This window comes from Lutra lutra, chromosome 3, assembly GCF_902655055.1.
Source record: "Lutra lutra chromosome 3, mLutLut1.2, whole genome shotgun sequence".
In the NCBI taxonomy this organism is placed as follows: Eukaryota; Metazoa; Chordata; class Mammalia; order Carnivora; family Mustelidae; genus Lutra; species Lutra lutra.
In genome coordinates, this window is record NC_062280.1 from 140,046,304 (window position 1) to 140,060,715 (window position 14,412).

A 14,412-nucleotide genomic window follows, 5' to 3' on the forward strand; every position below is an offset into this window, starting at 1 on the left:
ATGTTCTCTCTCACAAATAAGTAAGTAAAATCTTTACAAAAAGTAATGTAAATGTGGGGCTGACTAAAAGTACTGCAAGTAAAATCAGAATGTTAGCAGGGCAGTAAGTAATTAATATTGCAACTGATATAAATTCTGTTGTATTTTCAATAAAAATGTAATGCTTTTGGTATGAGTTACTAAATATAGCTGAATAGTCTATTTTTACATATTTGTGATTGAAATTTACTCTTGTACAAATTACTGTCTACCTGTGGCACTCATGAGGAAATTTTAATTATCTTGAATAATTTTATAATGTGAATGTTTCTGGGAGAAAGATTTGTGACAAAGGAGATAAAAAAAAGAACAGATTGCTCTTTCGGCACTTCGATTAGTGGTAAGCAGTGTTTACAATCAAAAAAAATTTATAAGGGAGCTAGGTACTGTCAGCATTTGGTAGTAAAGAAGGCTTGCAAATACCATTTGATATTAATTTAGTTAATATCAAGTCTAAGCTCTTACAAGGGTAAGTCCTAAGGTTATGAACATAGAGAAAATTTACAATGTGCTACAACCGTTTTTCAGTCATTGGTCAAATAACTGCTCTTTTTGAGAATTAGATAATGTTTAATTAAATGTCAATTGTTCCTGTCTTTAAGATCTTAAATGTTTGACATATATGTGTTCAACAGAGTAATTTAAATTAATAAAATCTGATCTTTTGTCTATGCAAGGCTGTTTCTGCTGTCAACAAAGTGGTAGCCATAAAATTTGAGTTTTAGTGCCAATATTACAGAAAGGAGTTGGAGTCATTATTTACCCTTCCTGAGCAACTTCTCAGTTCAAGATGGATGAGTCAAAGAATATTAAGAGGGAATTTCTTATTTATGAAGTTACTTTTGATGTTTTCTTAGGAAAATGAAAACAAGGCAAAATTTAATAGCACAGGCCTTAATTAAAATAGGAAATAAACATACACATACGATAAATTCTGCTGTAATAGGGATTTCAAGTTTAAGTGTACATACTATATAAGTAACAGTCCTAGACTATTCAATGCAATCTTGCCCTTGACACTATCTTTTTGCCTGAAATTGAGTTTTCAAGGTGATTTCTGTATGAAACAGGAATAAGTTGAATGCAGAATTGAAACAGATACATGTCAGGTTGTCAGTAGTCACACCTGACTTTTTAGTCTAGACTGTTAGTTTCAGTCTTCCTGGTACATCCAGTAAATAAATTTCTTAAAATTTTTTTCGGTTTCATTTTCATTTAATTTTCTCCTCAAGTTATTTCTTTATGCCCCTTATAGTTAATGCCCTATTGTCAGAACTTAAATGCAGATTGTTCTTCAAACCCTTAATAAGACAGCTTGAAATTTTCTAAAAGTCAGTTTTTTAAAATTTTATTTACTTGAGAGAGAGAGCACACAGAGGGGCAGAAGGAAAGGGAGAGGAAGAGCATCTTAAGCAGACTCCCCACTAAGCACAGAGGCCCACACCGAGCTTGATCTCACAACCCTGAGATCATGACCTGAGTTGTTGTTTTGTTTTGTTTTTAAGATTTTATTTATTTATTTGACAGAGAGAGAGATCACAAGTAGGCAGAGAAGCAGGCAGAGGGGGGGAAGCAGGCTCCCCGCTGAGCAGAGAGCCCGATGCGGGGCTCCATCCCAGGACCCTGGAGCATGACCTGAGCTGAAGGCAGAGGCTTTAACCCACTGAGCCACCCAGGCACTCCTAAAATTCAAATTTTTAATTGATCTATAGTCATTTTATTTTAATCCTCAGAGTTTTAGAATTAGAACCATAATAGATAAACTTTTTTCCTTAATGGTATAAATTAAGTTAGTTGTAATAATTGATAAAAAAATAAAATTCTCATAAGAGAGATTTCAGTTCATTATATAATTTCATCCTTTGGCCCTAGATAGGTCTTCTAAAAATAGTTTTTCTGTCTTTTCTCTAGGCTGAGCATACCTAAGTCTTTCCACCGGTTCTCATAGTATGAATTCTAGATCACTAGTATCCTGCATATTCCATTTTTGGATCCACTACGTTTTGTCATTCCTTCAAAAATATTGCATACAGAACTGAGTGTTCTCTGTGTGGTTTGAGGTACACAATACAGTATTTCTCTTATGAATAAGATCTGTTAGTGCACCCTGCTTTATTCCACAAACTTTCTCTTTGTCTTCAGCACTGTTGGTTTATGTTCAGTCACAGTCCACTGAAACTCTGTTTGTCCAAAGTATGTTGCAAAACCTATGAAGTTAGATTCAGCAGTCATTTATTAAATACCTGTTCACTACTAGATGTGTTCATAAAAGTTTAAATTTGTACAGTTTTAACAGGGCTATGAACTGGGCATTACTAATCCATTTTATAAAAAGGAAACTCAAGGTTCCATGTATTGAAATAACTTACTGAAGATAAGGATTCATGAAGTGTAAAGCCAGGATTCCATCTTGGGTCTCCCAGATTCAGATTCACTGTTCTGTATCTTTGCTGCCTCAGTAAACTATTTCTGCTGTTTATTATATTGATAAAATTGGAAATGCAGAAATTTACTATTAAACTCTTTTGCACTCAGGATGATTTTAGAGCCTAGGAGAGATACCTAGAATTTTTTATGTTTTTGTTAAGTGAAGTAATGCCTTATGTAAACTAGATTAACTGAAATTACAGCAGCATTAAGATAGAAAGTAGATATGCCCAAACAAAAATGTTAATGGAATCAAAATTGGAGTGACAAATCATTTACAAGGAGATGAGGGGTGAAAACCATTAGTGCATATAAATTTGTAGCTTTTTTTATTGTGTTTTAAATTTTTATTAAATTTTTTACCTAATATGAAAACTAAGGTATTTAAAGATTTCTGTGTACTCAGATTCATCTTCAAGTTGAAGATGAATTCATCTTCTTAAGCTAAACATATTTATTGTCTAACCTTTCAAAATGACTGTTTTTTTCTTAGAAGATCATAAAAATGAAAAGTTGATATATATCAAAAACTAGTAAAGATAATTAAAAGCCTACAAGCCAGAATATAAACCACCACACTTGGAACTAAGACTTTGATAAAGGTAAAGGACAAGAACTGAATGGTACTGTTTTCTAATTTTTTTTTAATAGCTCTTTGTTTGGTTCTGCATCTAACCAGTAAGGCTCTTCCCATATCTAGTTAAGGAATGTGGCTTTTCTTTTAGCCAGCAAAATGGAAAGCACAGTTTAAGGAATGGAGGTACCGTAATGTTTGTAGTGGACTAAGATATAAAAGTAGAAAAGTGGTGTGGACCATACCAGGAAGCATTGGTAGATATATAGGTTGTCCAGTTTGAATAGTTTGAATGGATGATAGATATAAAATAATTAAGCCAGTTATTTGCTCAACACAGTACTTAGATTTGAGAATAATTTTCTCTATTCAGAAGTTCTTATAAATGGGCAATCCAGTATCAGCCAGAAAGGTTGACGTAAGAATGCACTAGAGAGAATACACTTAAGTTGTCCTCAAAGTAGGAATAAATAGAAAGGGGATTAGGAGTATGTTAGCCTCCAGCAGCAGCTTCAGTGAAGATTCAGAGAGCAGGTGGGAATATATAGCTTAGGAGAATAAAGAACTGAAAACAATTTATTAAAAGCATGATAAGTAATTTTATTCCACTTGCTATTTACCTGGTGGCCACAGCACATGCCTGATCAGTTTTTGTCCACTTATACTTTCTATGCTTCTCTAACTTACAGGAATCTTTTCCCTAAATGTATAGCCACCAATACTTATAATAATAAAATGAATAATAATCCCTTACTGTAATAACATTTAGTTTCTCTTGAAATTCCTGATTATTTCAGAAAGGTCCACATACTGTATTGGGTTGTCATGTCTCTTAAAAGAGACTTTTTAACTGGAGTGGTAGAGGGTTCTAATTGGAAAGACGTAGGAAATACTGGATAGGTCCTAATTACACAAACCTTGATATTTTGGGTGTTTATCTGTCTGTATTAAGCAACTGAGCCACCGAAGCTCCCAAAACTTTCAGTTTCTTAATAGGGTAATAAAAAATTACTACGTTAAATAAAATTGTCACACAGTTTAGTTAAACCCCATAACTTAGGCCTATTCTTGAAGATATTACAGCATGACTAATTTTAAATTTTCTCCAGGTATAGTATCAACATTTCATACCATGAGTGTAGTTTGTTTTTTTTTTAAAGATTTTATTTATTTATTTGACAGACAGATCACAAGCAGGCAGAGAGGCAGGCAGAGAGAGAGGAGGAAGCAGGCTCCCTGCTGAGCAGAGAGCCCGATGCGGGGCTCGATCCCAGGACTCTGAGATCATGACCTGAGCCGAAGGCAGTGGCTTAACCCACTGAGCCACCCAGGCGCCCCCCATGAGTGTAGTATTCCATTGGCCTGAGCAAGTATAGTCATTCTGTGACCCAGGGACTATGTAGCCAGCTCCTTACAGGTTTATGTTGCAGGATTTGAAGCATACTTGAAGAAAGTAGTTATTACAAATAGTCTTGATACCAGATTAAAAGTGAAGTTAAATATTTGAAAAACCCAGTGCAATGTACTAATACATAGTGGGTATGTCCAAACAAAAGAGCAAAAATATTTTCATGGCATGTATTAATATTTGAATATCTCTATCATGTGATGAAGCCCTCTGTAGATTCAAAGAAATTTATAGTTTAAAATAACCCCTTCTTGGGGCACCTGGGTTGCTCAAGTCAGTTAAGCATCTGCCTCTGGCTCAGGTCATGATCTCAGGGTACTGGGATTGAGTTCCACATCTGGTTCCCTGCTCAGTGGGGTTCTGCTTCTTCCTCTTCCTCTACCCCTACCCCCTTGCTCATTCCCTCCCTCCCTCTCTCTTTCTCTGAAATAAATAAAATCTTAAAAAAAAAAAAAAAAACTCCTTGAAATCATAATATAAAACCTACTTTAGAAGGTCATTATAAGTGGAAAAGAAGACTCAAAACTTACCAGACTGGGAGATTATTGTTGTTTTATTGTTAAACACAGGTAAAGGGAGATTTATCTGGCTGGAACTACTCTACTGGAATTATTCAATTTATTCATACATTTAAATCAAGAATTTCCATATTTTTCTTGAATGTGAAAGATACTTTTGCTAATAGCTTAAATCTATCAGGCTTTCAAATAGAAAGCAGTTCTTTTTTTATTATCTCAGTTAAAAGTAGAAATAAAAATAGGAAAATATCTTCCCCTGAGGGTGTTTATTAAAACATCAGTGATAAAATTGCAGTAACCTCTAAGAGATGATATTAAGATGAGAGAAATTATAGTGGTTTTTTTAATGATAAGAATGATCCAGTAGAAAAACTAAAGATGCAGGGGAGAGTGCCAAAGGAATATCCTTAAGTGAGCAAGAGAGGATAAAATATAGTATATAAGAGAAGGTTTGTATCTTAAGAACAGTGATTGCTTATCCATTATACAGAGAAGGAAGAGTTATATCAGCATATATATATAAGTAGATGTAGTAGAAATTGACAAAAATTCTCTTTTAATAGCTTCTGTTTCCTGGGTGAAAATGAGGAGGAAAGGAGAGAGATTATAGAAATTTGAAGGGAGAGAAGAGACCTCTGTCATGGTTTTCTAGAAGAATGAAAAAATGAATAGACCAAGGCTGCCAAACAGCTTCTGAACCAATTTTTGGTATAAAATATTTATAAAGTAAAATTATTTCTGGTCACAGGTGACATCATCTTATACGTAGAAAACCCTTGGTCCCCCCCCCCAAAAAAAGTTACAACTAATAAAGCAAATTCAGTGAGGTTGCAGGATACAAAATCAACACTAAAAAATCAGTGGCATTTCTTTGCATTAAAAGTGAACAATCCAAAAACTAAATTAAAACAATTACATTTATAATAACACCAAAAAGAATAAAATGCTTAGGAATAAAATTAATCAAGATGGTGAAAGGCTCCTACACTGCAAACTACAAAACATTACTAAAAAAAAATTTAAGACACAAACAGAAAAATATCCTGTATTCATGTTTTGGGAGTCTTGGTATTGTTAAGATGACAGTATTATCCAAATGATATACAGATTCAATGCAATCCCTGTCAAAATCCCAATGACATTTTTGTAGAAATAGAAAAACTGCTCTAAAATGTATACAGAATCTCTCAAGAGACAACAAATGGCCAAAACAATGTTGAAAAAACAGATTTGGAGATCTCACACTTCTGATTTCAAAAGTTCATGCAAGGTCCTGGTAATCAAACAGTATGGTACTAGCATAAAGACAGACATATAGACCAATGGAATAGACTAGAGGGCCTTAGAAACAAACCCTCACATATATGATGAAATGATTTTTAATATGTGTGCCAAGACCATTCAGCTGGTTCAGTTGGTAGAACGTGTGACTCTTGATCTCAGGGGTACGAGTTTAAGTTCCACATTTGGCACAGCTTACTTTAAAAAAAAATTTCAATGGGAAAAGGACTGGATATCAACATATAAAGTAATACCTTATACCATACGCAAAAATTAAAATGGATCAAAGACTTAAATGTAAGAAAACTCTTAGAAGAAAACTATAGGGAAAACCTGATGACATTGGACTTCGTAGCAATTTATAGTACATCACAGGCAGCAACAACAAAAAGGTAAATTGGACTCCATCAAAACTTAAAACTTTTGTGCATCAAAGACACTATCAACAGTGAAAAAGCAGCCTAGAGAATGGAAGAAAATGCTTGAAGATCATATATCTGATAGGTAACTTATATCCAGAATACATAAAGAACTTTTATAATTCAACAACAACAACAAAACCAAACAACCCAGTTAAAAAATGAGCAAAGGACTTGAATAGACATTTCACTAAGGAAGATATACAGATGACCAATAAACAGAAGATGATCAAAAGACTACTCATTACGGAAGTAAAAAATCCACATAAAGATACTACTTCATATCCATAAGGGTGGCTATTATTTTTAAAAGAAAAAAAATAAATGTTAGCAAGGATGTGGAGAAATTGGAACTCTTGCATTTCTGATGGCGGTGTAAAGTGATAGAGCCTACTATGGAAGACAGTGTGGCAATTTTTAAAAAAAATGAAAAATATAATTAAGTGCCATGTAATCCTGGGGTTTAGACCCAAAAGAATTGAAAGCAGGATTCAAAATAGATATTTGTGTACCATGTTTATAACAGCAAGTTAATCATAATAGCCAAAAGAGCAAAGCAACTTAAATGTCCATAGACAGATAAATGGACAAACAAAATGTATATATACACAATTGAATGCTACTCAGGTATAAAAAGGAAAGTCTGATATATGCAACAGCACTGATGAACCTTGAAAAGGTTATCTTAAGTAAAATAAGCCAGACTCAAAAAAATACTTTATGATTCCATTTATATAAAGTACCTAAAGTAGGCAAGTTCATCAAAACAGAAAGTAGAATTGTGGTGTCCAGGGGCTGAGGGGATGAAGGCATGGACAGTGTTCAATGGGTACAGTTTCAGTTGGTGTAGATGAAAAGGTTCTGGAGATGGAATGTGGTGATAGTTACACAACAGCATAACTGGACTTCATGCCACACAATTGTATAAAATGGTAAAATTTATGTGTATTATAGCCACAATTTAAAAAAAAAAACTATATTCTTACTGTGAAGTTTAAAAAAATTTATGAAAGTAATTTAAAAAAAAGTACAGAGCAGAAAACACAAAAAAAATTTTATGAAAGTGACTTTCATTTTGCAATATTCACATTTATTTCTTTCAAGATTGTCACCTTTGACTTTGTTTAAAATATATAGACTTAGCAAAAAAGAAAAGAAAGAAGATTGAAGAAGTGACCAATGGATTTCTTCTTGATTTTGAAATTATCGTGCGTTAGTTATTATTATCATGTGTATGTATACATGAGTTAATGTATACATATACTATGGGGAGCAAGAACAATATATAGTCTTGAGTAGTTGTTTAATGATTTTGTATCTTATAATTTAAATGATTTTAAATTCTTTCTGAGAAGGGACTGTGCCTCTATACTAGTGTACTAACTAGTGTAACGACTGGGACAGTGCCTGGCACATAGTAGGTGTTCAGTAAGATATTTATTAAATGAAAAAATGTACATATTTAAATTTTGTATATTTGAAAAAGCATGTTTGTGTTTTTTGTTTGGGAAGTGGGTTTATGGGAGAGAAAGCCTGAAGAACTGTTCCTTAATTGATAAATGCAAGTAAATATTGTGTATTTCTCAAAGTCATTCCAAACAGATTTATTTTGATTATATACTAAAAAATTGTGCAGAAATTTGAGACAGGGGTGGCGGTTCAGTTGGTTAAGCAACTGCCTTCAGCTCAGATCATGATCCTAGAGTTCCAGGATTGAGTCCTGCATCAGGCTCTGTGCTCATTGCAGCAGGGTCTACTTCTCTCTCATCCTCCCCCCAACCCATGCGTGCACGTGCTCTCTCTCTCTCTCTCACATACAAATAAGATCTTTTAAAAAAAGGAAATTTGAGACAGTAATAGAGCAGAGCAGTATATGAAATAGAGGTTGCTCGGGAGATTAGCTATGTATATTTTTTAATGGGAAGATGTTCACAAAAAATGTAGAGTATAGGACAGTTGTGCTTTTGTAAACAATTAGATATGAGAAGATGTACATTTCACTGTACATCTCCTTATTCCATTCCTCTATACCATAGCTTTAGCATGGCCATTTTAATGGTAAGAAAACTGGAGCAAAGGTTGTCAAGGCTTGAACTAGAATGATGGTAGCTTTATAGTCTCTTTTAGAGAAGTAATTGCATTTCCTACATCTGAGTAAGTGGAAACTGTTTAGGAGTATACTTCCTTGCCTAGTGAAGAGAGGAGGCAGGTAGGATATAGGAAGATTTAGAGCCACAAGATTCCAGTTTATTTCTCATCTCTGAATACAAAGTTAACTCATCTTTCCAAGGCTTCATAATCTGGAATTACCTTTGTGGGAGGAGATTGGTATCGGGGAGAGGGAGAGACAGAATCTTAAGATCTTAAGCAGGCTTTTTCCTTTGAAAATGTATTTGGGGGCACCTGGGTGGCTCAGTTTGGTTAAGCATCTGACTCTTGATTTTGGCTCAGGTCATGATCTCATGGTCATGAGATGGATCCCAATTAAGATTCTCTTGTCTGCCTGTGCCTCTCACCCACCACCACCCCTACTCACAGTCATGCATGCACTCTGGCTCAAAATGGATTAGATAGATCTAAATAAAAGTATATTTGCATTTGCCCACTTAAGTTTATTGAAACTTAGCGTTTGTATGTCATTTCTTATTTTTCCCTTGACATGAAGTCTTAACCTACTTGATGAAGAGGTCTTTTGAAAGGTGTACTGCAAGGGATGCAATGCTCTCTGTAAATTAACACGTTTATGAAGGTAAAGACCAAATTTTATTAATTCACTTTGTGTTTATAAAAGGAAAAAATAACTTCTATATATTATAACATTCAAAAATTTAATCAAATATTTAATAGTATTGGCTTATTAAGTTGACAAAGGATGAAAATGCTTTTCATATTCATCTATTACACATCTTTGTGTTCCTAACCGACAGCAATATGCTTGGCACATAGTAGGCTTTTCTTAAACATTTGATGTAGAAATAAATTTTATTACGCTATTCTGAAGTTTTTCATCAGTTTTAATCTTTAAACATAGGTTTCTTAATGTATTCTCTTCTAAAAGAAAAAAATTTTTGTATCTTTAGGTGCTATTGTGTATTTAAAAAAACAAAAACCTTGGAGTAAAGTAGCAGCACATAATGGTTTGTGGATTTTGAAAAGGTGCAGGCCATATTGTGCTGCCTCAAAAATACAAGGATCTGATCTTCTGAAGAAAATATATTTCTTTTTATTCATGGCTCTTATGATAGTGATGTCAGCAGTGCCTTAGCAGCACGTAAATATTGGCGTTAAGATTCTAAAATTATCTCCAGTATTAACTGTGCTGCTGAAGTAAGGTTGGCCATACTCTACAATCTAATGTTTTACAGTTTAATATGTCTTAATATGTATTGATATTGCTGATATATCTTCAGTTTTGATAATGTATTTTCACTATTATTGATAATCTTGTTATATTTAGAATGATTCTATAAAAGTAAGTGCTAACTTTTCCGATGTATTGTATGTGTATTAAAGTAATATATAATTGTGGGGCACCTGGCTGGCTCAGTCAGAGGAACATGCAACTCTTGATCTCAGAGTCATTAGTTTGAGCCCCATGTTGGGTGTAGAAATTACATATAAACATTTAAAAAAATAAAATAAAATCTTTTTAAAAATAGACTAAAATAATATAATTGAAATTTAATAATTGCGTTGAATGCCATCAAGAGTTTATTGAAAGAGCTTATACAGAATCAAATTTACTTTAATGCTATTTGTATTCAATGTAAATACTGAAGTTTTTACTTAAATATTAGTTTTCCCTTTGTTTCTCTAGTAAAATGAAATTTAAGATATTTGCTTATCTCACAGATAAGTGTACATTATAAAGTATACATTAACAGAAATTAGAAGACAGTTTTTAGTAATGTTTCTAAATATTTCCTTATAAAGAAAGGGGGAACTATCAAAACATGTAAATTAAATTCCTGAAATCCTGGGTCTTAAAATGCTCCTAATCATAACTTCAAAGTTAGGAAAGACCTTACAGATGACCAGCCTATTTGTTGGGTAGCTCAGGAAACAGAAACTCAAATTAAGTAATTTACCCCATATGACAGATTATGATCTTAATCCTATGCCTTCTAACTGTATACTATGATATTTTTTCCTCCTTTTTATTAAATGTTTTTCTGAATTCTTAGGCTGAAGATTTTTGACAAGTCGGAAATATGAAGTCCTTATTTGTTTTTTTATATCCAATATTTAACTTCAGAGTAAAAGTAAAAATTATTATATAGCTATTTTATAGATGGAAACACAGTCAAAATTTTTAACTTAAGATTTGAAGGAAAAGGGCGCCTGGGTGGCTCAGTTGGTTAAGCGACTGCCTTCGGCTCAGGTCATGATCCTGGAGTCCTGGGATCGAGTTCCGCATCGGGCTCCCTGCTTGGCAGGGAGTCTGCTTCTCCCTCTGACCCTCCCCCTTCTCATACTTTCTCTCTCTCTCAAATAAATAAATAAAATCTTTTAAAATAATTAAAAAAAAAAAAAAGATTTGAAGGAAAATGTTTTCTTTTTTTTGTTTCTTAAGATTTTATTTATTTGAGAGAGAGAGTACAAGCAGGGAGGAGGATTAGAGGGAAAGGGAGAAGCAGACTCCACACTGAAGGAGCGTATGCAGGGCTGTGTCCCAGGACCCTGAGATCATGACCTGAGCCAGAGGCAGCCAGCCGCTTAATCAACTGAGCCACCCAAGCGCCCCAGGAAAATTTTTCTTTACCTTCTTTTTCTTACTTTGTTACTTTATTAAGTTTTATTAAGTCATTAAACTAAAAATTAATGTTCAGGGTAAGACAGGCATGTTTGTGTAATATACACACTTCTGGTCTTCTTTTCTACAAGGAGTATCCTAACCTTTTCAACTGTAACCAAGCAAAAAATCTATAAAATGAAAGCAGTTCTTAATGAATCATTTCCAATTATTGTCTCTTTTAGAAACTCTAAAAGTATTTCAGATGTAATTTAAGGAATTGTATTTGAGGATCTTTTGTTTAAATTCTAATTTGAAGGTAAAGAAAGTATATAAGATAAAGCATTCATTTTTAAGAACAGCTTTTCTCCTGCAAAATTTTTAACCCAAATAAGGAAGCAGCATACCATATATGTGGTAGCTAGAATTAAATGCCAGCATTTACATGGAAATAAGTATTGCCTTGGTGCTTTGAAAAATCATCATCAAGCTTTTAACCTGTTTTCCTTTATTTCATTTCAACTATTTTAAGTTTGTCTAATATTTTCCAGAACTCAGGAATTAGATTTCCTTTTTCTGTTCTTATTTTCCTAAGTATATTTTGACTTAATTTTAGAAAATTATATTTAGTCTTATCTGCTTTCTAAATGACAGAAAGAAAACCTGGATTTTACATTTACTAGGTGAATCTTTATATCTAGATCCTCCAGATGTGAAGAAGGAACATTTGGGGCTATTATAACTAAATGAAAACTTTCTTGTTTTAATCCTGAGAATGAATTAAAGAAAAATTGAAATATTGGCAAAGTGAGAAACTATAGAAAGACTGTTAAATTGAAATTTATCATAACAGCATACAGCTTCTTTCCAGTCTCTTACTAAAGAAGAGGAAATGGCCTGTCAGTACCTAATGAAGCACACATTTTAGGTAATTCAGCAAAACTGGGAAGTTTTATTTGTATGAGTTAACACTTCCATCCTTGTATAATTGTGAGCACATAAAGTGCAAATAGTAAAATAAAAGTTATACCTTTTAATGACCTTAATTTGGTTATTTTACAAAGAAAAATAACTATGGGTGTGTATTAAATTCATTTTTTCCATCTTCTTTGGAAAAAAATCCTCATTTTTTTCATTCATTTTCTTTTAAGTTGATGACATATAACTTCAAAATTGAACATCTAAAATCTCTTACATGGAATATGGGTTGAGTTTGGAACTAACTCAGAGGATTCAGGCAAGTATCCAGGAGGTAGCAAGAACAATATTTTATTAGTTGAATAAGTCAGTTTACATTCCATATTTAAATGTAGATCTCTTAAGATCACACATATGGATATGTGATGGTAGGTGTGAAAATTTGGCCTTAGACTAAATTCTGTACTCAACTGCAAAGGTTTTCTTTAATCAATTGTATATCCTTTTGGTTATTATAGAATTACATGTTGTTTTTAAGCCACTAAGTATCATTATGGATACATGCCCAGGTTAGCCATAATTGGATTAGCAAGATTAAACTTTCCTAAACTGTGATCTCTAAGTTAATAATTTATTTCAAAGTTGACATTCTAAATCAATTTTTTTTCCTTTTGCAGGTGGATATTACTATCCCTTATTCATCGAAAAAGTTTTAATTAATTCTAAGTGTATTTTCTCATTGAGTATTAACAAAATGGACAAAAATTAGTGTCCCAAACTTTTGAGATAGATTTGGCTCTAGTAAGTATTTAGACCTATTATTTGCATATCTAGGAGAAGAAATGAGACCATCATCATTTCCAGCCAAAATTGTTTTTTCTTACCTCTGTAAAAGGATTTCTTGCAATTTATGTTTTATTACTAATAACTTGAGCCCCTTTAATGAAGAACTAACTCACCAGAAATATGAGAGTATATGTTCTTGCTTTGTTTGTTTATAAATATATCTCACAGATTTCTGATGTCTTTTTTTTTTGAGCTATATACAATGAAGAAAATGTTGACAAAATAAACAAGTTTAAACTTTTTATGTTAAAGTTACTGTTCATGGTGACAAGTGAGTTCCTTTTTTTTTTTGTCTTCATTATTACTGAAATTAAATTCAACATTTATAATTTTTATTTGGGTCTATTTCTTGATTACTAATACATGGAATTCATTCAAAGTCTTTATGAGTAAAATACTTAAATTAGCATATTAATGATTATACGTCCCCTTTAATTCTGTAGAACTTTGAATAATATGATATTTATTGTATTCTTGTGATTGAACTTTTGTGTTTTGAAGGAATATAAACTATACCTGGAAAATTGTGTTATTGTTTCTATTTATCATATGCTGTAGGGTTAGATTTTAAGAAATTATGCTGAGAAAGAAGAACTTTTAAGCTACTTTTACACAGAATGTTACTCAGTATGATTAACATATTATTTAAAGGTATTTTTTTATATCTTTGTTTTATAATTTAACCACCTACCATGGGTTAGTCTATTAAAGAATCTTCAGGAAGTAGTAGAAATTCTGAATCACCCCAGAGTTTGCTTATTTCCACATTTCATCATTTTATAATCTTTGGGAATGCTTATAGCATTTCAGGTTTATAAGTTCTTATAGTGCCACTAAAACTTTTTTCTTTTTTTGGATTTAATGCATATGATAGTAAATTATAGTTTTTTTTAGGTTTCCCTGTCATCATTTAAAAATGCCATTTTAGTATGAAACAAGCAATGAAGAAGAAAGGTATTTGTTGTCCTGTAGTTTAAGGCAAGAAAGTTTAAGTGCATCATTTCTTAAGAGAATTTTTAAATTTTAAAATAGTTAGTGCAGATTTTTATATTAATTTGTTTATACTTTCATGGATATCTTTTGTGGCAGTGTGAAAATTCTGTGTTTGACAGGGAGCATTAAAAATAGATTTGAAACAGTTATATAGAGAGAGGTACAAATTAATTCTATTTAAATGCTGAGTATCCACACTGAACGAAACTAATTTCCACCCTCATAGAGCTTACAGTCTTGAGAATGAGACATAGGTA

General features: G+C 32.6%; 1 long non-coding RNA gene across 1 annotated transcript; it reads left to right on the top strand.

The window, feature by feature from the left end:
* Positions 1–2,105: 2,105 nt before the first annotated feature.
* LOC125096402 (uncharacterized) lies at positions 2,106–13,690 on the top strand. The gene is made up of 3 exons (XR_007126167.1): positions 2,106–3,068; positions 9,332–9,415; positions 12,100–13,690. It is a non-coding gene; the product is annotated as an uncharacterized LOC125096402 (long non-coding RNA).
* Positions 13,691–14,412: the final 722 nt, after the last annotated feature.